The sequence below is a fragment of the Alexandromys fortis genome, unplaced genomic scaffold (genome assembly GCF_014885135.2).
Source record: "Alexandromys fortis isolate MF-2015 unplaced genomic scaffold, M_Fortis_MF-2015_v1.1 scaffold_212, whole genome shotgun sequence".
Classification (NCBI taxonomy): domain Eukaryota; kingdom Metazoa; phylum Chordata; class Mammalia; order Rodentia; family Cricetidae; genus Alexandromys; species Alexandromys fortis.
Window position 1 is genome coordinate 1,631,775 of NW_026068091.1, and position 24,282 is coordinate 1,656,056.

Genomic DNA, 24,282 nt, shown 5'->3' on the forward strand with positions numbered 1-24,282 from the left:
TACCCAATCTGCTTCCTCCCTTTAGATTAGAAACACCAAAATGTGTTCACTGCTGCATGTCCAGCGTCTGGATCACTCTTGACATGTGGTAGATGCTCAGTTCAAAATTGTTCAAAGAAAAAGGAGAGAGGGAGGGAGAAGTAGAAGGAAGGGAGGGAGGGGAGGGGAAAAGTGGAAGGAAGGGAGGGAGGAGGGAGAGGAGGAGAGAAGTGGAAGGAAGGCAGGGAGGGAGGAGGGAGAGGAGGGAAGAGAGAAGTGGAAGGGAGGGAGGGAGGGAGGGAGAGGGAGGGAGGGAACAACAGACACACATTGAACAGCAAGGAGCCTGGCAGGGGTGTGAAGGAGATGATGGTGGGGTGCACACCAGCTGTTAGAGCACTTCCCCACAGTGTTCTGAAGCCCTGGGTTTGATCCCCAGTACCACATACACCAGGTGTGGTGTAATCCCAGAGCTCAGACTCCATCTCTCTGGTGTGAACTGCAAAGATGGTTCAACCTTTCAGAGCACTGGCCGTTCTTCCAGAGGACCTGGGTTCGATTCCCAGCACCCACATGTCAGGTCATAACTGTCTGTACCTCAACTTCTAGGAGATCTGAACCCTCCTCTTCTTGCCTCCTACGGCACAGACATAAATGCACATCAGATCAAATAAATAAATCTTTAAGATAAAAGAGGCAATGTTTGCGAATACAAAGGCCTTGCAGGGTCCACAACTTGACCTTTGGTTTGCCCCACCTTGCCAAATGATGGTCTAGGGAGTGAGTCTGCTGAGGCCTTGGTATGTGTCCTGCCTCAGGTTCGTGGTTTAAAAGTCACCCACGTAACCAGAGTTCATTTTCTGGAAGACAAAGAAAGGACCGGAAGACTTGATCCAAGGATGCTGGGAAAACCGTGACGTCTCTGTGTGTGGCTGGTGGTTGTACAGTGAACCTGAATTTTGTTTGTTATCATGAAATTGAGAGGTCAGGAGGGGAAGCTGAAAGTTTCCGGGTTCTGGTCCTGCCCTCTTTTCGGTGGCCCTGACCAGTGACTTCCCTGTTACAGCCTCAACTTCCTCATTTCTGAAGTGAGAATTGGACCAGGCCAGGTGTGGGGGGGGGGTTGACAAGGTTCTTTGGAAGCCATATTGATAGTTTGAAGAGGACCCTCCCCAGAGGGACAAGAGTTGGAACCCTATAGTTCTTAAGGTCCTTTCTGGCCCTGACCTCCCTGGTGTCACTTTAGAATCATGGCTCTCGTGGATGGCAGATCAGGGTTTGGGTGAGACAACTATGTCCTTGATGGGATAGGAATAAAAATGGTTGACCAGTATCTTCAGTGCAGGTTGCTTTAGTTAACGTGGGCTGTCTCTCACACATGCACACACACACACACACACACACACACACACACACACACACACTGTCTCTCTTCTTGATCTGAACCTATAGATAGACAATTGTAAGATCAAGAGTTTCGGTTTGATCCCCACTCCTCGCCCCAGTCTGAGTCTGTTTCCTCAGCTTTTCACGCCAACTCTCAGCTTGTCTGCCTGTTGTAGGGGAACATAATTGGTTTTCCACCCAACTCTCCACCCTGAACTGGTGCGATGCCATCTAGGTCCGTTTGGATTTGGTTCCTGTCACTGGTGCCCCTCCTCCACTTCTCGGTGCCCACCCCCAACCCCTGGCCTAGTCCAATGAGGGGGAGCCACACTCCCACCAGCTTCAGGAAGCTTCCGCTTCTTCCCACACCCTTGCCTCTTGTTCAGAATCAGCTTCGCAGTTTGTAGGGCCCAATGCGGATGCAAATGTGGGGCCCCATTTTTAAAAATAAGAACACTGACTTTGAAGACAGTGCCAGGATTAAATCAAGCCCCATGAGACCACATAGGTACATGTCTGTGACACTGGCTGTCGATTACTGTTTCTTTCCTGTGCTAGCAGGACATTGGAGGCATTGGACATGCATTTTCAGTCATTAGAAGCTCCCCAAGAAGGGCTTTGAGCTGCATCTCTCATACTGACTCGGGGTTGTTACCATGAGTCATTGTGTGTTTGGAAATGTGGAATAGTGTAGGAATGGCCATGCCCGTGGCTTCTGGTGGAAGGATGGTGGTACTGTTCCGGCTGCCTTAAGGACACTGAAGGAACATCTGTTTGGAATATAATTTGGTTTGCCCTTTACAGAAAATCTTCTGAGAGCCACCATCTGTCTATGGCTTGTTGGTTAAGAGCACTGCTACTCTTGCAGAGGACCCTGGTTTGGTTCCCAGCGCCCACATGGTGGCTCATAACCACCCTCCAGTTTCTCAGGACCAGGCATTCTCATCTGATCTTGAAGGTTCCTCCACATGTAAGGTACACACATACTCACAGAGGCTCACACACACACATACATGCTAAATAAAGGGGCCAGCAGTGGTGGCACACACCTTTAATCCCAGCACTTGGGAGGCAGAGGCAGGCAGATCTCTGTGAGTTCAAGGCCAGCCTGGTCTAGTCTATAGAGCTAGTTCCAGGACAGCCAGAGCTATACAGAGAAATCTGTTCTCAAAAATTCAATTAATCAATAAATGAATAGAAATAAAAACTAAATATTAAAAGAAGGGAGATAATCTCACAAAGGTTCACACGAATACTTACTAAATCAATAATGAAAGGAACTAATAAGTCTTTTTATTTTTCAAGTCTTTGATGAGTAGAGCAGGTGTCCCACCCGTCAAGGGACTGTTGAGAGACTGGGTGTTTGCCTAGCGTGCATCACCTGTGAGGGCACCTGTACTCACATGCTTAAATCCACATGCAGACACACACGTACACATATAAAGTTTTTACTTTAATTAATTAATTTTTGTTTTTTTTCGAAAAAATATTTCTCTGTGTAGCCCTTACTGTCCTGGAACTCACTCTGTAGACCAGGCTGGCCTTGAACCACAGAGTCCCGCCTCCCTCTGCGTCCCAAGTGCTGGGATTAAAGGTGTGAGCCACCACTGCCTGGCAAGTTTTTTTTTTATTTTAAAAGACTTTATTTTGTTTTGTGTATGAATGTTTTGTCTGCATGTACACATGAGAACCACTTGTGTGCCTAGGGCCCTTAAACACCAGAGGAGGGCTTGATGCCCTTCTGGGAAGTGGAAGAAAGAAGACCAGCAATTCTGGGGCATCTTTGGCTATATGACAAGCCCAAGGCCAGCATGTGATACATGACTCTTAGAACAGGTAAACCACCACCACCAATATCAATACAGATCTAACTTAGCTCAAGTATCACTCTTCCTGAGAGTTCTTGGTCATATTTAGCCTTCCGCCTTCATGTTGTCTGCGGTTCCCAGTCCCGAGTTCCTGGTTGGCATTTCTAGTCCTGGCAGGGTTCTCGTACATAGTAAGGACATAGCAGCTTGTCTGCACTGCCACCAGGCATGGTGCTGCACACGCATAATCCCGGCACTTGGGAAGTAGAGAGGCAAGAGGATCAGAAATACAAGGTCACCTCAGCCACATTGAGACTTTGCCTCAAACTAAAAAAAAAAAATGAATAAGTAAATAAATAAAAAAGGAGGGGGAGACAACTGTGGAGATGGCTCAGTCAATAAAATGCTTGCCACACAGGTATGAAGACCCGAGTTCAGATCCTCAGCACCCACAGAAAATGCCAGGAAGGGCAGCATATGCCCGTAATCCCAGACTTGAGGAGACAAAGACACATTTGAAGCTCAATATGCAGCTTCAGGTTTAGTGAGAAGCTGTCCCCCAAAAAATAAGGTTGAGGAAGACGCCTGATACTGACCTCCATATGCATCCGTGTGTGTGCATACCTCACACACGTGATTACAGACACATAAAATACGCTAATAAAGACATTCGAACTAATTCCTACAAGAGAGTAAAGAGGAAACATTTAACAAAGAAAAGGAAGAACGCAAAGAAAATGCCATAGTTACACCATCAGGTGGGCAGTGGTAGTTCATGTGGCCAGAAGAATAAAGGCATTTGGCATCAGGGAACAAATATCACGAGCACCTCAGGAGCATCTTCTCTGTACATCCCTAGAGGGTGGGTACCGCTATTCTTGTCTTCATCCTCTTTGGCTGATGGAGGATGTGGGTCTGAGACACAGAGGCAGGCTTAGACCTACCATGTGACTCCTAAACGTCGTCCCTCCATCATGGTCCCCCACCCGTCCTGTGACCATGGCTGGTCTACGCCAGCCCACTGCTAAATGTCGTCCCTCCATCATGGTCCCCATCCGTTCTGTGACCATGGCTGGTCTACGCCAGCCCACTGCTTGGGGTTCTCTTCCCACCTCCTTTCCGTTTGACCTAGTTGAACCTCGCTTTTTGAGATCCAAGTCAGATCTCACTTCCTCCATGAGACCTTCTCCAACCACTCCCACCTCCCACATCTCTTCCTGGGCAGTCAGTGGCAGGTGACGCTGCACTGTGGCCCAGGATGTCACCTCACTGTTCTGAACACGGCGTCCTGAATGCCTAGCAAGACGCCGTTGGGCTTAAAGTGTGGGTCTTAGATATCTGAACTCACTTTCACTGTGAGGCTGCACCGAAGCAACTGGAAGGAAGAAATTGTTTATGGGGCCAGAGGCAGGGCTGAGGAATGTCTCCAGGATGGTACAGCACACGAGGGACCGGTGGGGAAGACCATTCCCATACAAGGTCTGAGAGAAGTGTCCCTGGAGCCTCAGAGGGGCCAGAGCTGTGAGAAAGGGACCCCACCATGGTAGCTGATACATTTGAGAACTTTAAAAAGTATGTGTATTGTGTGTATTTGTGAGGGAGGGAGGGAAAGAGGGAGGGAGGGGGAGATGAAAGAAGGAAGGGAGGAAGGGAGAGAGAGAGAGAGAGAGAGCGAGAGCGAGAGAGAGAGAGAGAGAGAGCGCCCAGGCCTGTGTGTGGGTCCATTCACATATGTGAACAGCAGAGGACAGTTTGTGGGGTTGGTTCTCTCCTCCCACCCTGTGAGTCCTGGAGCGCAAGCTCAGGAGGTCAGGGTTGTTCACGGTCATCCCATCTCACGGAGCCGCTTAGCTAGCCTGACAGCCGCACTTAAGAGTCAGCAGTGGTGTTTTCCCGTTGCACGCGTGGCCAGTGGCCCCACGAAGGCTTCCCAGAAAGCCTTGCGCTGAAGGTGCAGTTCCATGACAGAGTACCTGCCCAGCAGGCTTGAGACCCTGGGTCCTATCCACAGCGCCACAAAAACTAATGAGCAAAACCAGTTATCTCTGTGGCGGTCATGCATCTGGGATGAGTAGGGCTCGTCCCTGTGATGGCTCAGTTCAGCGTCCCAGCAGTTTGGAAAATTGGCAGGTGTCTGATTGGGCAGCGCATGTCTCCCAGAGACACCCAGGTCACTTGCAGTGACTTTGTCTTACCCAGGGAGGACTTGGCCTATCTCCATGTGATGCTGCTTAATTTCATTTCTTTTTTCTCTATTCCTATTTTCCACCCACCCCATTGGCTTAGATCCTCTTTAGACGCTGGAAGGACTGGAGCTTCAGGGAAGTGGTCCCCACCAAGGAGAGGCTGAGTTCCTCACTTGGGTCCCTCCTGCTATGCCCAGCTGGATTTGCCGTTCCTAAGTGTGTCAGGGTTCTTCCTCCTCTTCAGAGGTGTGACCCAAGGGCCCTGTACAGCCTCCCTGGCAGCGCTCCGTGCTCCATGCTGTGTGGTCCCCAAGCCTTGAGCTCTTAGCTCTCTTCCTGCCTTTTGAGATAGTCGTCCACTTCTCTTCTTTGCCTCAAGAGACATTAGGGAGTGATGGGGAGTGGGTGGGTTGGGGAATCCCGCGGTCTGCCCCTTATGATCCTTTGAGGTTCTAGACTCCTGATGTCTAAGCTGCCTGTTAGTTGGAGTATGTGTGGTTGTCGTCAGCAGAGACTCAGTGCTACTGAGAAATAGCCCCTGAGGAAGACAAAGATGGAGGTCCAGGGAGACACACGGGAGAGGACATGGGCTTGCGTGGCTGTAGAGGGCCAAATGGGCTTTGGGCAGGGCTTGTCACGCTAAGAAACCTTTCCACATCTGTTCTTGGGGACCCACCATGGCTCAGGGATGTTTGGGTTCCAAAGCCCGGGCAGGGCAGAGAAGCCTAGAGGGCCTGCTGAAGAAATCGTCCATTTGTCAAGAGGGTGTGGTTCTGCAGTGCATGCTGGGACCTGGCCTGGAGTCTCATGCTTACAAGACTGAACTGCCTTCTAGCCCGCTTAAAAAAATGAAACCTGCACATGAATAATTCCCAATTTTAATAGTGCATCACAATCACAGAAAACTAGAAAAATAAACACCAAAATAACCCCATTGCCAGGTCTTCCACCCCAAACCAAATGTATAATAGACTCTGGGGTGTGGGATCTAGGAACTTAGAAAATACAACAACAGATAGCCAATGTTGAGAACCACCGAATTTGGTGTTCGTTTTAGCCTAGTTTTATTTAGACTTCTCAGTAGCTCATGTGGTAATCTGAAGTGTTATGTAATTTTGTTCCCTTAGAGTACTGTGAGCAAACGTAAATCTTAATGCCAAGAGGTCTTCTTTGTTAAAAGGTTTGTGTTAATTTTAATTACATGTATTTGTGTGCAGAGTGTGGGCAGGTGTACGCAGGTACCTATGGCGGCCTGAAGGGGGCGTCACATTCCCTGGGGTGGGGGAGTTCAGGTCGCCTGACATGGGTGCTTAGAACTAAATTCTGGTCCTCTGTGAGAGCAACTGATGCTCTGAATCACCAAATCATCTCTGCTGCCCCTTCAATCCTCTCCATGAGAAACCCATTGTCAGTCTCCGCAGGCAAGCTGGAGGCCTGCCTGTGCTCATAACTCAGACTCCTCTCTGCAGCCCGTCAGATGGGAGTTTGACCCTGTTGTAAGCATGGACTTGAATCTTTACTTTCTTCTTCTTTTTTTTTTATAATGATCTATTTATTTATTTTGTGTGCATTGGTATTGTGTCTGTGTGAGGGTTGTCAGGTCCCCTGGAAGCAGAGTTACAGACACTTGTGAGCAGCCAGTGCTCTTAACCACTGAACCATCTCTCCAGCCCAAATCTTTAATTTCTTATTACTGATTTGCAAAAGCTAATGGGCTAGAGGCCCGAGGCCACCCTTCTCTGTAATGAAACCCCCGAGACTCTGAGAGTAGAGATCTTACTGGAAGTGTTTTTGCTAGAAGAATTGTGTATCCCGTCAGTTACAAATAGCATGGCCAGTGTGGGGAGACTGATCCGAGATCAAGTCTGCAGGGTGGGCGGTGTTTAAAGGGCTTGGTGCTTTTTTATCTTTACCATTGAAGTTTCTGGTTTTTGCCTCTTCCTAAATGAGTCATTATTTTTTTTAAAAAAGGAACCTGTCTTGGGAGGGAGTAGGGAAACCGCTGCAGAGGGTGGTGTGGAGGAGGCCTTGGTGGGGCCGGCAGTCAGGTGACTGAATTTACAACTGGGCCAGCCTACCTCTGCTTCTGGTTCTGGAGTCCTGGGATTATAGGCATCTGCCACCACAGCCAGTTTGTTTGGTGCTGGGGATCGAACCCAGGGTCCCAGTCAAGCACTCTTCTGACTAAGCCACACCCCCGGCCTCTGTGAGCATTCTTTCTATGTTTCTCATAAACTTCCAGTTGGGGCATGTGTGTGGGCCCCAGCATCGAGCCTGCACTTCACCAAGACCTGAAGCCTCTCCAGCACCTGTCCTGGGCTGGCCCATCGTCCCGCCTGCCTGCTGCCTCCCTTGTCCTTATATCTGGGAAGTGCTCTGTGGCTTCTGCACTCACTTTCCTGAGTGAGTGCTCAGAGAGGACTGGTGTGGAGGGAGGGAGGGAGGGAGGGAGGGAGGGAGGGAGGGAGGGAGGGAGGGAGGGGGGAGGGAGGGAGGGGAGCAGCATGAAGCGGGTCCCTTATGTAATGCCAGGCACCATGAAGGATGTATTTATATACTTCTTGTTTTATTTAGGCCCTGCATTAACTCATGCGGAACCAGAATCAAAGAGGCTAGGGCAGCAACCGAAGGTTGGACAGTGCTGGGTGCCAAGGCTGGTCTTGCTTCCACACCAGGCTTGACTCCTGAGTTCCTGTCACTCCAGCCAAGTAGGGAGGAGCATGCCACCCCTTTCTTTCCTTGGTCTGGGCAGATCTTGACTTCTTGACTTCTTTCCTGGCATCTTAGTGATGGCCTTGTCTTGACCACACTCTTGTTCTCCCAAATGCACGTGTTCAGGGCCGCCCTTCTTCATGCGGGCGGGGAGTGGGGGGTTGATGATCCTTGGCCGATTTTCACAGTTCCCAGGCAGCTCGCGGGGTCCCAGCTTCCGCGTGGCCCCTTCTGACTAATGTGGAGCTGAATGGATCTGATTTCCAGGAGGCAGTGCATTCCTCTTTGCAGCACATGGGCACCAGGCACTGCCTGTCCCGGTGCCCACCAGCTCCACTCAGCGAGCCTGCTCTCATGGAAAGGGCTTCCTTTGAAGAAAGCAGAGGGCGAGTCATAGGTATGGCTTTGAGGACACATGAATAGGCAGCTAAGGAAGAGTTCTGGGGTTTGAATCTGGGGCGACCATGACGAGGCAGAGGGGTTAGTCTACGCCCCGCTCTTCCTTCTCCTCTTCCTCTTCGTGATGGCAGCCCAGCAGGTGCCCGGCTACACAGCCAACATAGAAAAATAGATGTGGCCTGCAGAAGTTTCTAGAAGGCCAGTGTTTTGCCTTCCAGTTCTACTTTCTGAAAACCCTTTGAAATTCCACTTCACAAGCATTGCTGTTGCTCTGTGGAGCCGTTCCAGTCCTCAGCAGTGGGCAGTGTCGGATTGTTTGCTTGTTTGTGGGTTGTTGGTGTGTGTATATGTGTGTGTGCATGTGTGTGTGCGTGTGTGTGAGTGTGTGTTTGCGCGTGTGTTTATGAGTGCATGTTTGCATGTGTGTGCGCGCGTGTGTGTAGATGTTTTGGCCACATGCATGGCTGTGCACCATGTGCCCTTGGAGGTCAGAAGAGGGTGTCATATCCCCTAGAACTGGAGTTACAGATGGTTGTGATCACCATGGGGTGCTAGGAGCTGAACCCAGGTCCTCTGAAAGAGCAGCCAGTGCTCTGGGTGGCCGAGCCACCTCTTCATCCCTAGCAAGTGTTCTTTAATAAAGCTGCAGTTGCCCGTGGTGGTGTGTATGTGTACGGAGGGTGTTGTAGTCTATGTGGCAGATAGAACGCTTACCCAGAAAAGCTAAGTGCAGTTCGCTCAGAGGAGGTGGTGAGCGGACTGTATGGGGCTCTGGAGAGACCAGAGAGGGAGGCCAGGAAGGACAGAGCCTTGGGAGAGCCAGTGGGGAGTGGTGAGAGGGTGACATTAAGGATTTGGTGACAGAAGTGCCTCCCAGAAACAAGGTCTAAGAAAGACTCGTGTACCATTTGCAAAGGAATGGCTGTGGAATTTTGAATTTTGTTGTAATGGTGAGCCAACCAAACCAGCTGGGAATAGGCTCGGTTACAACAATGTCCAGTGAAGATTTATCTGGGTGTATGTAGTAAAAGGGACCGCTGGGAGCTGAGCTCAGAGACATGGGTAATGTCAGACTATTTTTCCTGTATATGGAGTGCATGTATGTTAAGGTCTCCAGAACCCACTTACAGCGGACAATAGTCCATGCCTGTAATCCCAGCACTCACACGGTGAGTCGAGAGGCGGAGACGGGACCACTCAGATGCTGCCGCCAGCACAGCTAGCCTGGCGCTGTCTACCAGGTGGTAGGTGAGGGCTGACCGCCGAGGTTATCCCCTGCCCTCCGTGTGTCCTGGCACCGCTCTCACACACCTACACAAACACGCACACAAGATCCAAGCTCAGGTTTTGCATTCGCTGCTGTGTCCCCAGCCCCCACAGTGTTGAATTTTAAGAATGAAACATTGAAAGCAGGGAGGCTTCAGTCCCCGGTGTGCCCCTCACCGCCTAGAAGACTCTGAGAGAGTTACTGTAAACCTGTGAACATCTTCACAGGACAGATGTGTGAGGATTCCGACTCTGGCACACCCAGCTCCTAGCGTCTTTAAAAAAAAATGTGTATTGCCTTGCAAGATGACAGCCATGATGTTTGTGAGCAGGTGAAATTGGGCAGTGGAATGGGAAGCTATCCTGTGGGAGTCGTGGGGAAATGATGCGGCCCAGACGCCTCCAACTGAAGTTTAGAAACATTGTTGAACCCAAGCTGCTGAAAAGCCTGCGGCCATGTCGCTTGTGTCCCTGCCAAACCAAAACCACTGCCTCTAACTGAAACTGTACGTCAGGGTTGCAGGCCACAGAGGCTAACTAGCTACAGCAGGAGGCCTGCTTTTGAGGGGTGACCTGTGCTGGTGGGGTACCAGGCTAAGAGGTGTGCCCCACCACCCCCACCTGCACTGAACTCCCTGCCATCTGCTAAGCTCGCTCCGGTCAGAACCAGTCCACGTTCTGTCATCTGGACGCCTCCCAGCCAACAGCTCCTTGTCCCGCCACACTGCCTCCATCGGCACCCTGGTCCCCTCTTCTTCATAGGACTCCTCCCCATGCACCAATCCCTTGACCTGTGTCGGGCCTGGGACCTCACCCCTTGTGTCTCACGGGGACCCACCCTCATTTGGGCAGGCAGATCAGTGTCTTCTAGCTTTATTCCTTGCTGTTGCCTGTGAGAGGTGGGTCTAGCCCATAATAGGCCATAATAGGTTTCCATTAGGGGGCGCAGCAGACACTCCTGGCTTCTGTAGAAGCTGTCCCTCCGAGGTCTCTCTGGGCCTCTGTGTTACCACACTGATAGAGCATCAGTCCTTATCATTCTGAATTCGAGTAATTTTGACACTGGCGACAACTTCCTCCTTCCTGCGGGACAGCCCTCTTCTCTTCGTTTCTTTGATCCGCGGTCAATCTTGCTGCTATCCCGCGGCAGCTCTCTGGAACTTAGTGCTGTCACTGCACTGACTGTGTGCCGCTAGCTGCTGAGGTCAGAGCAGCTGCAGGGGTGGTGGGAAAGGACCCGCCTTCAGATGTCTGTGGAATTAGCAGTGACATCATTCACTGGTATGTTAAACATGGAACTTGAAGGCAAGAGGCAGGGCTGAGTCCTTGGGGTTATGGCTTGACTAAGCCAGAGTGGAGTTTATGTTCGCTTCTCCTCAGGCCTGCCCTACCCCAGGGACCTTCCTCGGCAGTGCGATGGGTCCTCCTTTAGAGTGGCCCGTCTGCTCTGAGTTCCTCAGAACTTACCCCAGCCTCACCCTCATGGTGGCTGTCATGCCCGTGTCAGGCGTAGATCTCCTAAACATGTGGTTATTTCCACAGGCTCTGGCTCTGGAGAATGCTGAAGGAGGAAGACGCTGGAGCAAGGCGACCCTGAAGGAGTCACCAGCCGTCTTAATCCTGAAACAGGTAGGCATCTTCTCCCTTCTCCCCGTCTCTGCAGTCAGATTATGAGACGGCAAGGGGTTCCGCGGTGATTTGTTTAACTAGTGTTGTGGATAATGCCCCAGGAGGGCAGATGGACTTCTGCCTCCCTAGACTCCCACAGGTTTTTTGGGAAACTGTCTCTAGGAAAGGGTCAGTGGATGCACACATGGGGTTTCAACATCGTCTGGGGTGAGCAGTGGGGATCCTGCCTTGCGTGTCTCTTTATGGCTATAAACAGCTGGGGGTGAAGGGATTGTCTGTGAGAGAGCCTGGGGTGCCCAGAAGGCACCGTGGTGACCGGGGATGTGTCTAAGTCGTTCTGAGGGGTGATCTGTAAGAGTTCATTTTATTTTTAATTATGTGAAAATGTGTGCGTCTGTGTGTGGATTTTTGCACATGGTTGCAGTGCCCATGGATGCCAGAAGAGGGCATTGGGTCCTCTAGAGCTGTAGTTATGGGCAGCTGGGATGTAGTGCTAAGAGCCCAATGCTGGTCTTCGGCAAGAGCAGTGTGTGCTCTTAACTGCTGAGCCACCTCTCCATTCCCTGGTGGTTAATAATGAATGTCAACTCAATGTCAAGTAGAATGAACTTGGAGACACACTTCTGTGAATGCCCGTAGGGCTTTTCCCAAGAAGCTAACTGAAAAGGGGAGGTTCATCTTGAGTATGGAAGGTGCCGTCCCATGAGCTGTGTACCAGGGTGAATCAAAAGAAGAAAGAGAGGGACAAGGGACATGACAGCTGCATCTTGACTCTTGGGTGATGGAGGCCGGAGGATCAGGAGCTCAAGGTCATCCTCAACTTCACTTTGAGTTCAAGACCAGCTTGGACTATATGAGACCCTTTCTGAGTTGGGGAAATCAAGAGGGAGAGAGGAGCTTCAGAATTTGTTGAGATCTGCTTCCTGACTGGTCACACAGCGTGCCTGGAGTCCCAGCAGGCCTGAACTTTCCCGTGTTTGTCAGCTCTGGCCCATGAGCAATTCTCATCGTTTTCTCCCTCTAGATAATAGGCACATGGCTATAGTTCTTTGCCAAGACTTCCACAGCAGCTGCCAGAAGGGCCCACAGACGGGTGGGAGTGTAAACAGAGCCTCCACTTTGGAAGATTCCTCTTTAGATTTTCTGTGTATAGGTATTTTGGCTGCTTGTATCTGTGTGTGCTACCTGCATCCCTAGTGCCTGAGGAGATCAGAAGAGGGCATTAGATCCCCTGGAACTGGAGTTATGGATGGGCGTGAGCCACCGTGTGTGAGATGGGAACCAAACCCAGGTCCTCTGCAGGAGCAGCCAGTGCTCTTAACCTCTGAGCCGTCTCTCCAGCGCCACCTTTAACTTTTAGATAAAAGCCTGGTGTGGCAAAAGACGGTTCTTTAACACACCCTCAGTGACAGGCGTTTTGTTTTGTTGTTTCTTTGTTAGAGACAAGATCCATGTAGCTCAAGCCACATCAAACTCCTGATATAGCCGAGATGCCCGTTCAGTTCTAGTCTTCCTTCCTCTACTTCCCCAGTGCTGGCATCACAGGCATGTACCATGCCAACACACCTAGTCGTTGTGGTACTGGGGATCAAACCAGGGGTTTGCTCTTGTTAGGGGATCACGTTTATCTGCCAGCTGAGTGACACCCCGTAGGTGTTCCTTCGTGGACTTAGTTACATTATTTCTTTTTTGCTGTGCCTGATTTTGATTGAGTTTTCAAAGCCGTTTCGTCTAGGGGTTCTATCGTGGAGCAAGTGGACAATGGAGACACTCCACTGGAAGGACTGTTTATAATGGTGCGATAGTAGGGTGAGGAAAACCCGGTAAGGGAGGCTTGAGGTTTTCCCCGACAGCAGGGCACGGAGCTGTTCCCATACCTGCTCCAAAAGGAAGAGAGTACGGAGGGTCTGAATGGGAAATCACCTGGATAAAGGGCCCCAGAAGCGGGGTGCAGACAGCCTACAGGAAAGACCAGGATAATGTCATCTGACATGGGCTCCCCCTCTGTCAGCATCTCCCTCCCATCACTGAGTCATCCCTAAGACCAGATAACCTACGGGTTAGAGCTGAGGAACTGGTGGAAGGGGACTTCAGTAGCAGGTGGAAAGTGCCTGACAGGGCTGGAGGGTGCTGATCTCCTGGGCTCTTTCTGTTTTAGTATCAAAACTGTGTGTGTGCACAGGAGGTAGCAGTGGGGGCTAGCCTTGCATGCTCTGAGGCCCTGGGTTCCGTCTCCAGCACCAGAGCAGAAGATCAGCAATGTGGACTGTTAACTGGAAGGTCTGGGAAGAGCAATAAAAATCTTGTTCTTTTTCAGAGTTTTAAAATAAAAAGACTCAGGCAAGCCAGATGCAGTGGCTCACACCTTTAATCTCAGCACTCAGGAGGCAGAGGCAGGATGATCTCTGTGAGTTCCAGCCCCGCCTGGTCTCCACAGTGAGTCCCAGGACAGCCAGGACTACATAGTGAGACCCAGTCTCTAAAAAACAAAAAGGAAAACAAAACAAAACAGAACAACAAAGGAAGCCTGGCTCAAGCCACCCACCCACTCCTCTGAAATGGTACTTGTGCATTTCCCCACTTGAACCAGCTGAGAAACACTGAAAACAAAAATCTGAGCAGGGGCGGGGTGGGGGTCAGCATTGGAGCCTGACCCCCATGCCCTCCTACCTGCATGGCAAGCACAGGCCCCGCTCCCCGACCAGAAAGTATTTTAATAGCGTGGTTGTAGGCAGAATCCTCACAGGAAGCTCCCATTGACAGCAGGTAACGTCTGGTTTTAGGATGCAAGTCTTAGGATGCAGGATCGTCAATCTAGTGAGCTAACTATGCCTTCTTCAATCCCCTTTAATTCCTAATTTGCTAATTCAACCTTTTTATGGCCGGAGTAAACACTGAGCTCAGAAATCTGGGTTGGTGAAGATTAAATGGCTATAATGAAGCCTCTCATTTATAACCACATCCATAAAATGGGAGGAAGAATACCAACCGCTTCACCGAGGCAATCCAATCAAGTACTCAGCTCGGTGGCTGGCCCAATAAATGCTGCTTTTATTAGTGTCGTATATCTCAGAGTGTGTCACCTCCATGCGTTCCTGTGCATCTTTTAATCCAGCAAATTAACTCTCTTCACGACAAATAAATTGTCCGCCCCGTTTAGTTAGGTCTCTTAGGGATAAGGTAAATAAACATACTGAAATATTTAGTGTTTATGGATTTTTTAAGTTGAAGTATTTTTATTAGAATTTATTTGGGAGGGACATTAATATAGAGAAGTTTAAGTGACATAACTTTTAAGTTATAAGAGTTTGTAGACCTCATAGCAATGAGTCTGTATGTTCCCCTGAAAACCCTTTAGCTACTCATGGCCCAAGGTCACCGGCCCCAGCAGATTTCTCTTTGCTCTGTTTTGAGGATCCAGAAGGTGACCTTTCTTACCTTTGGTTTTCCAGAGTAGCCACACAGCTGGGATTTCCTGATTGGTCAGATTTTGGGACCACCTGAACTGAGCGATGGCTTAGTTTTCTGGTTGCTGTGATAAAACACCGGACACAGCCCATGTAAGGCAGAAAGGATTTTATTTTGGCTCACAGGGAAGGTGTGGCAGAACTCATGGCTGTGGGAACATGTGAATGGTGGACCAGGGGCAGGAACAACCATCAAAGCCCACGTCTAGTGACCTACTTCCACCCACTAGGTCCACCTCCTAGAGATTCCACTTCAAAGTACTGCCACAAACTCAGTCCTCAGAACATGAGCCTGTGGCTGACATCCAGCACTGACATCAGCAGAATTCAGCTGTGGGATGCTGTTGGTCTTACGGGATGGGATGTTGTTGTCTTTGGGGATGTTGTTGGTCTTATGGGATGCTGTTGGTCTTATGGGATGGGATGCTGTTGGTCTTATGGGATGCTGTTGGTCTTATGAGATGGGATGCTGTTGGTCTTATGGGATGGGATGCTGTTGGTCTTACAGGATGCTGTCATCATTTTCCAAGCTAAGACTTTGGTCTTTAGAACTGATGTCAGACTCCTAGAGAATTATAGGACCTTGATTTGCGGCTCCCAGATTAATGAAGAACATAGAGCAGAGGCTTCTCCTTAACTTGATCACTTCAGTCATTTGGTGCTGGGAGGGATGGGCTCTGTGGAAACGATGCGGGAAAATGCTTGCGAGTGACCGAGAATCCGCTTCAGAACTATTTACTGCACTGTCCTTGTGTTTTTGGCATCAGCTCTTCAAGCTACACTAGGGATGGGTGCTGCCTGAAAGCGTTTCGGGGAACCACCTGGAGCTGGGGAGTTACCTGTGCAGTGCAAACGGGAAAAGATGATGCTTTTTGAAACCTTGCTTAGAGACCAGTTCTCCATCATCAGGTCTCGGTTGAATTTAAAGGTTAAAGTTGTGGGGAAATTCACTCCCCACAAATGTTTTTGATAAATCCAATTCATTTTCGAGAGGAGACATTCTCTCTCCAGACATTAACTTAGAATGCTTAGTTTACGGTGCTATCAGAGGGAAGGAAGAATCCTGAAGTGCCTAAGTAGGTCAAATGAAAGGAAGTGCCAACAGCATTTCCTTTTCCACTATTTCATCCCTAATGTGATTTTGAAACAAGAAATTGTTTTGGCCTACAGTTTTATGGTGTGACACTCTGTGTGTGTGTCTCTGTGTGTGTGTCTGTCTGTCTGTGTGTCTCTGTGTGTGTGTCTGTGTGTCTCTGTGTGTGTGTGTCTCTGTGTGTGTGCGTGTCTCTGTGTGTGTGTCTCTGTGTGTCTCTGTGTGTGTGTCTGTCTGTGTGTGTGTGACACTCTGTGCGTGTGTGTCTGTGTGTGTGTCTCTGTGTGTGTGTGTGTGTACACTCAGACGAGTTTTATTTGGAGAGCCCCAGAAGGAAGAGACGCAACTGCTATAAAAGCAGGCAGTTGCAGGTCAAGGTGAGCTCCTGTAGCTACGCTGCCTCTCAGAAGGTCTGGGAGACGGCTCAGTGGGAAAAGCGCTTGCCAGCCAAGCGTGAGGACCTGAGTTTGACTTCCCAGCACCTGGGTGTAAAAGTAAAAGCCAGATGCTATAGTGCCTGTCTATAATCCCAGAGCTCCTAAGGCATCCTGGGAGGTGGAGGTAGGATTCTCCCCAGAAGCACATGGACCAGGTAGCCTGGCGTACACAGCACCTTTGAGACCCTGTCTCACATAAGGTGAGAAGTGAGGAACAATCCCTAAAGATGTGCTCTGACCTCCACACGCGCTTCATGGCTTCATGGCTTGCTTGTTTGCATCCCAAAACCCTGTACTTGGCAGAGAAGGAGAGGGAGAGGGAGGGAGGGACAGAGGGAGAGGGAGGGAGGGAGAGAGGAAGGGAGGGAGGGAGGGAGAGAGGGAGAGAGGGAGAGAGAGAAAGGTTGTACTATTTTGGTAGCTTCCAAGGGGTAACATAAAAAAGAAAGAAAGGTGTGTGCGTGGCGTGTTCATGTGTGTACATGGGTATGGAGGCCAGAGGTTAATATCATGTGCCTTCCTATATTGCTTTCCACCTCGTTTTTTGAAATAGGGTCTGTTACTGAACCTGGAGCCCACTGATTCGCAAGACTGCCATGCCAGTGAGCTCTGAGGACCCTCCTGTCTCCACCATCCCGGTTCTGGGATGGTAGCACAAGCTATGCCCTGCTTCTCATATGGGTGCTGAGGACTTGAACTTGGGTCCTTATCCTTATGCCATCGGAACCGTCTATCTCTTCAGCCCTTGTGTGACTGTGTAGGAATGATATCTTTTGGAATCATTAGAAATCTCCAAGCAGGGCCAGCAAGATGGAATACTAGGTGCTTAATGCCAGATCTGATGGCCCGAGTTCGATCTCTAGGACCAGACGGTGGAAGGAGAGAACTGACTACCTGAGCGTTGCTCTCTGGCCTCCCCATGTGCGCCGTGGCAATAAATAAATGAATAAATGTGAAAAAAAAAAAAAAACAGAAAAACAGAAAAGCTCCAAGCAGTGGCAGCTGGGTGTGGGTGCTGTATTGCTTGGGGCGAAAGTGCCGGCTATGCAAGAATGAAGACCTGAGTTCAGATCCCCAGAACCCATGGAAAATTTCAGGCATGCTTGATGACCCATGCACACCCTTCACATGTTCACGTCCATGGCCTGTACAACACACAAACATGAAAAAGGAAAGCCAGTCCCCAAGCATCTACTGGTGACAGCAAGAGCAGACGTGACCGTGTTCTTCCTTCTGCTTTGACACGCACACTCACTGTCGGCACCACAAGCATGTCTGCCCTCTAGCTAGGATTATTTCATGTGTGATCATGGCAACTCCCATCCTGTTGACGGGAGAGAAAGGCTGCTGACACAGCCGCACATGCACAGAAGATGGGATGAAGTCTCAGGACCCTGAAGCCAGAGTGGGTTTCAGGGATTTTACCTTCGTGCTGAACTGACCCATGGTTAACACCCTGAGTGACCACAGATGTGGTTAGTGCACGTTGGCACACTCCCATCCACAGTGATTGCCTGGCACATCACCGTGATGGCTAGCTCTCACGGTCCACTCAACACAACCTACAATCCCTTGGGAAGAGAGTCTCTGTGAGGTGATGTGGGAGTGTCATATATCAATCTGTTGATTTCATTGGCTGAGTAATAAAGAAACTGCTGGCCCTGATAGGTTATAAGATAGGTGGGCGGAATAAACAGAATAGGATGCTGGGCGGAAGAGGAAGTGAGGTCAGACTCTGCTCTGCTTCCAGATGGACTGAACAGCTCTGCTCTCTGGAGCAGAGACACCATGATGGACGGAGGCTAGAATCTTCCCGGTAAGCGCACCTTGGGGTGCTTACACACATCATAAGAAATGGGCTAGTCCAGGTGCGAGAATTAGCCTGTAAGGGCTAGAGTTCATGGGCCAAGCAGTTCTTAAATGATTACAGTTTGTGTGTTGTTATTTCGGGCATGAGCTAGCCAAGCGGCCGGGGTGTTGGGGACGCAGCCCCGCCGCTTCGTATTTCAACAGTGAGGGGCTGTTTGTATTGGTTCAGCCTGTGGAGATAGCTATGGGGAACGGGCTTAGTTAAGGTGAATGACGTGGGAAGACTCGGCCCACCCGGGGTGGCACTATTCCCTAGGCAAGGGGTCTGACCTGTATAAACAGAGAATCAAGCTGAGTACAGGCCTGCAGTCGCATCTCTCTGCCTTGACTGTGGACGTGATGCAACTTGCTGGCTTCAGTGCCTACCTCTGCCACTTTTCCTGTGGTGAGGAGCCGAAACCCGGATTCGGATTGTAAGATAGAATGCTTATTTGTTTGTTTGTTTTTGAGGTTGGGAAACCCAACGTCAAGGTGCCTACAAAAGAATGTTTCCCCCTCTGTAGTATCTTAGCTCATGGGTGACTCAATGATCTCTTCCCTGGTCACTCTCAGAGAAAGGAAGCCTTGGGGTGTCATTATCTTCCTCATGGGCACTAATCCCATCACAGGGGCCCCCCTCATTATCTAAATCTAATTAACTACCGAGGTCCTGCCTCCCAGTGCCTTCTTGTTGAGGTTTAGAGTTTTGGCATATGAACATGGAAGAGATAAAAATTCAGTCTCTAATCGAGTCTCTTCTTTGCGTGCCCCTACGTGTCCTCAAGGCCGCTGGTTCCAGGGACTCTGCAGTAGAAAGCCTAGAGGGCCATGTTTCCTGTGCTGTGGAAGAGGGGTGTGTTGTACAGCCACGATGGCCCAGGGAATGGAAGGTTGGAAGACCTTTGTACAGATGTAGAGGGCTGCCGGGCACCCTCCTTATCTACCTAAACCTTAGGATCCCTAGTTGCTGGAGGTGTGTTTGACAAACTCAGTCAGCCTCCATGAAACCTAGGTGGTGCAATGCTTGGTATTTATTCTCTGACCCCCCTCCTGTGTTGTGTCCCCTAAAAGGGAAACTCTTGGGAGCCAAACCTAGGAATGTGATTTCTTCTTAACACTCCTTCTTTGGGGGCAGTTACTCTTGGCTATTGGGAGGAGGGGAATCAGGGAGTTGAAGCAAAACCATTTCATTAAGGATTAGTATCTTACATGTCTTTTTTTCCTTTTAAAGATGGTTAGTGGGTGTATGTGTGTGTACGTGTATGTGTGCGTGCGTGCACTCACAGTGTCCTTGGAGGCAGCAGAGGGAACTGAACCCCCTGGAGCTGGAGTTTCAGGAAGCTGTGAGCTTCCCTGTGGGGGTGCCTTGCAAGAGTGCCTTGCCGTGAACTGTTGGACGTCTCTGAAGCCCCATTGCTTTAATCGTGTCCAAACATAGTAATAGCTGTAAGGACCCATACCACACACATACACATGCATGCTATAACACACACACACACACACACACACACATACACACACACACACACACACCAGTGCCAGGCAGAATACTTTACAAATTGAAAAGGCCTTTCAAAACCCTTCAGATCCTTAAGAAACAGATCATCCTATGTTATATAAGCTGTTCTGGCTTTACAGGGGAAAAATGGAAAACTCCCCTCCCCCCAAGCAAACATGACCCCGATATCAAAACCATCAAGTCCCCAGGAGAAACTGCTGTATCATCTCACTTTAGAATGTGAGGATCTTAGATAAAATTTTAGCAAGTAGATTTCAGCAGTGAAATACATGTGTGTGTGTGCTGCTGTAGCCTGCGAGATTCTATCCCCAAAATGCTGGGCTGATGTTGTGTGTGTTTATTTCAATGTTTTTCACTTAAATTGTTTAGATAAAAGTTTGTCAATCTAATAGCATTTTATTTTTGTCATGTTTATATATTTATATGGGGGGGGGCGCGTGCCTGCTAAGGGATATGTGTGGAGGTCAGAGGACACCCTGCAGGGGTCAGTTCTCTCCTCACACCGTGGGAGCCTCAGGAGCCGAATTCAGTTGGTGCAGTTTAGTGGCAGGTGCCTTTTCCCTCTGAGCCATCTCCCAGCCCGTACTCTCAATCAACTGAACTTCAGAGTGTTTAAAAAGATTTTTAGTTGCATGTAATTGTGTGTTTCTGTATGTGGGCCTGTGCACACAAGTGCAGGTATCTGTGGAGGCCAGAAGAGGGAGTCAGGTTCTTGGGGTTGCTAGCTGCCTAACTTGGATTCTCTGCAGGGGCAGTCTGTGCTCCTAACCACTCTGTCTCTGCAGCCTTGAGCTACTCACTTATATCCTAGGGAGTGAGCCTTGGGAGTGCCTGGCAGCTATTATACCCTGAGCTGCAGACCCAGCTCAGAAGGAATCTGTATAAATGAGCACCCTTGGGTGAAAAAGAGGATGGCTGTGGGCGTTTTCTCACTGAGGAAATACTGGAGGGTGCCATTGACCCGTGGGGTCAGAGCAGCTCTGGGACTCGTTAGCACTTTTCTTTACATTTTAGCAGACACAGAGTCAGAAAACAGTACCCTGGAGAATAAATACTGTCAGGAAAATGAGAGCCCATTGGGGTGTACACCTTTAATCCTGGCACTCGGGAGGCAGAGGCAGGAGGGTCTCTGAGTTGATGCCCAGCCTTATCTACATAGTGAGTTCTGAGCCAACCATAGTGACACAGTGAGACCCTATGGTATTCCTCAGGTTTTGTAGAGGAACAGAATGGATAGATGACTATATACGGGGTTTATTGCAGTGGCTTATTGCAGATAGCTGTGGTCCAGCTATCCAATGGCTGTCTCCTGACAGAGAGGCCAAGAATCTGGTTATTGCTTAGTCCATGAGGCTGGATGTCTCAGTGGGTCTTCAGCCTACATGGCAATCCCAAACTGAATGGACGCCTCAACAACAGGATAGATGAGCTTGCCAGTGAGAGAGAGGGCAAGCAGGCACAAGACAAAAGCTTCCTTCATCCACACCCAGATGTGTGGCCCAGATTTAAGATGAGTCTTTACACCTCAAACGAGCCATTCAAGAAAATTCCTCACAGGCGTGCCCAGCTGCTTGGGTTTTAGTTGATTCCAGATGTGGTCCAGTCGACAACCGAGATTAGCAATCACACCCTGTCTCAATTACCATCCCTTCCGGATTGCTTAGGTGGAGCTCAAGGAGACTTAAAATCTTAACTAAAAACCCTCTTCTAGGTGGTGTGATGAGTTCCCCAGTTAACTGTCACCCTCCTGAAGGTGTTAGCAGGATGCTTTTAGGCTTCCCAAGATGGTGCTAAGTCTGCCTGGGGAAGTAAGTCCCTGAGAATGTCAAGGGAGATGCTGACATGGTTTGGGGGGAACAGTTAGATTTAATAGCCGTCAAACTATATAGCGCTGCCAGACTTTTAAATGCAGTGTGTGGGGCTGGGGACATAATGGATCAGTGGGTGACATGCTTCCTGCAGACATGTGGAGCTGTCCCTGGAAGAGCTGGATGTGGCCATACATCTGTGACCTGAGAGACGGAGACAAGTGGGTCCTGGAGGCTCACAGACTGGTCCACCTAGCTGAAGCGGCACAGAGACCCTGTCTCAAAATATAAGGGGGCAAGATATAGAGAAAGACACCCAAAACCCACTCATCACATGTACACACCCGTGCGCACACACATGCACACACATATACACACACACTCCTGCTCTCTCTCTCTTTCTTGGACAGAGCGAGAGAGCGAGAGCGAGAGAGAGAGAGAGAGAGAGAGAGTCATATACTTTTTAATCAAGAAAAAGTGAAATCCAATCTGAAACCTTTCTAATTAAAATGCCACAGTGCCCCTGTAACAGGGAGAATGGATGAGGTAGATGATTCTGAAATAGACCCTTGTGTAAATAATTTAATAAATTACAAAGCAGCCATTGAAAATCAATAGATTATTCAATAAATAATTTGGATACCTTGTTAGCAATTTGCAAGACATCATCTTGGCTTCACCAAAATGAATTAGAGATGCATCAGACAAAGTGCAACATGGAGAGGCATAGGAAAATCTATGGAACTGAATATTCTTAGGCACAAAGGAAACATGCTGTAAAAGGAAAAGTGTGGTCAGTCGGGTTAGCAGGGGAAAGGTGGCTGGTTCCTTCATGTAAACACACTGGAAATAAAGACAGGAAGCGACATGGCAGAATTAATAACTTCGTAACGAGAAATGTTCCAGTTAAAGCCAAAGCACAAGGATGTTACTTGGGCACATGGAAAGACAGACAACCAAATGCAACACAAAATACTCAGAGTTGTAATAAAAAGGTGAAGATTAAAACACCAGTAAAATAATGTTTTCATATATTACCCAAAATGCCTCTTTTTAAAAGGATTTCATTTATTTTATATGTGTATACCTGAATATGTGTGTACAATAAGTGTGCAATACTCTTAGGGGCCACAAGAGGGTGTCGGTATGAGAGTTAGAGTGACGTGTGGTTGTGTGTCACCTGATGTGGATGCTTGGAAGCAAACCCAGGTCTTCTGCAAAAGTGGCAAGTGCTCTGTATTAGTTAGGGTTCTCCAAAGTAACAGAATGAATCTGTCTGTCTGTCTGTCATCTATAGACACACACACATATCTGCATACATACAGAGATAGATAGATGATAGATAGATAGATAGATAGATAGATAGATAGATAGATAGATAGATAGATAGATGGGATTTATTAGAATGACTGACAGGCTGTGGTCCAGCTACTGCAGCAATGGCTGCCTATGTTTGGAAGGCCCAATAATCTTGAAGTTGTTCAGTTCATTAGGCTGGATGTCTTTTAAGGTCCTTTGGGGTCCAGCCCCAAGATCTTCTTCAGGGTTCAGATTGGATGCTACAGCAAGCAAAGGGAGCTTTTTTCTTAGGTTACCTGAGGGAAATGGGCTCTCTCACACTGTGCTTTTCCAAATCAGTCTCTTTTTTTTTGTTGTTGTTGTTTCTGTGCTAATTCTCCTGTCCTAGTTCTAATCCCTTCCAGCTTCTTCCCCTCCAGCCTAAAAACTGTCTCCTTACAGGAGCCTTGAAGCAATAAAAAAATTACAAGAGTTGCCTCTCATTGGTCAAAAGCACATTCCTCGGGTAAGTGATAAGTAGCTAAGCCATTTGCCATGGCAACACAAGGCTCCGAGGTTACAGGAGTAAGACCATGACCAGACATGGGACAGAGTTCTCAGTGACAGACTTCGAGACATAGGTCCTTCATCAGCAGAGTTGGCAAGCGAAGTATTGGCATGCTTTCCTTAGGGGGCTTTGTGTAGCAACCTAAGTGGACATTGGCGACTCTGACCTTGTACAAAGTTTTAACCTCATGATCTGTTTACGAAAAACCTTTAGTCCAGTTTGAACTTGCTCTGAGGTGAAAGTGAGCTAATTATGTGCAGTTAGTCTGAGTCAAAGGAACAAAGTAGGCTTTTAAGTGTCTTCAGTCCTCATGGGACAAATAGATCTAGTTATGAAGCATGTCCTAGTATATTTTCTATATATCAAAATTATAAAGCTAAATGAAATTCATCTTCCTGACCACTCACAGATATATGTGCCCATGATTGAGATGTCGTCATGAGAATACATATACACATCACATGAGATTACACACTACAGTGCAGGCTCTGGGGAGACACCAAGCTACCTTAGCAAATGCAAGCAACAGTGTCCAGAGTTGATGGACCTGCAGGCCTTGCCTGGACAGGATTGGCCTCCATCAGAGAAGTACTCTGGTGGGCTGACATCTGAATGGTTTTTGCCATGTGCTGTGTATTTCCACGGCCGCTGACAGTGGTCTAAGCTGGTCTTCAGTTTATGCCGCAAAGAAGTAGGCTCTGCTGTCAGGGAAAGATTGGACTTGCCAGCAAGGTGGGAGCAAGCAGGGAAGTAACAAAAGCTTCCTTCTTCCATGTCTTTTATATAGGCTTCCAACAGAAGGCGTGGCCCACCTCAAAGATCTGGATTAAAAGTGGGTCTTCCCACTTCAAATTAAGCAAAAAAAAAAAAAAAAAAAAAAAAAAAAAAAAAAAAAAAAA

At 48.8% G+C, this 24,282-nt stretch overlaps 1 protein-coding gene across 16 annotated transcripts in view; it reads left to right on the forward strand.

Annotated features, from left to right (window-relative positions):
• Trerf1 (transcriptional regulating factor 1) overlaps positions 1-24,282 on the forward strand; it is a 216,991-nt gene that overhangs the window by 73,646 nt on the left and 119,063 nt on the right. For all 16 annotated transcript variants that reach the window (XM_050122801.1, XM_050122802.1, XM_050122803.1 and 13 more), the window contains one exon: positions 11,279-11,365. The gene's annotated coding sequence lies outside the window, so the exon portion shown is untranslated. The remainder of the gene's footprint in view (positions 1-11,278; positions 11,366-24,282) is intronic.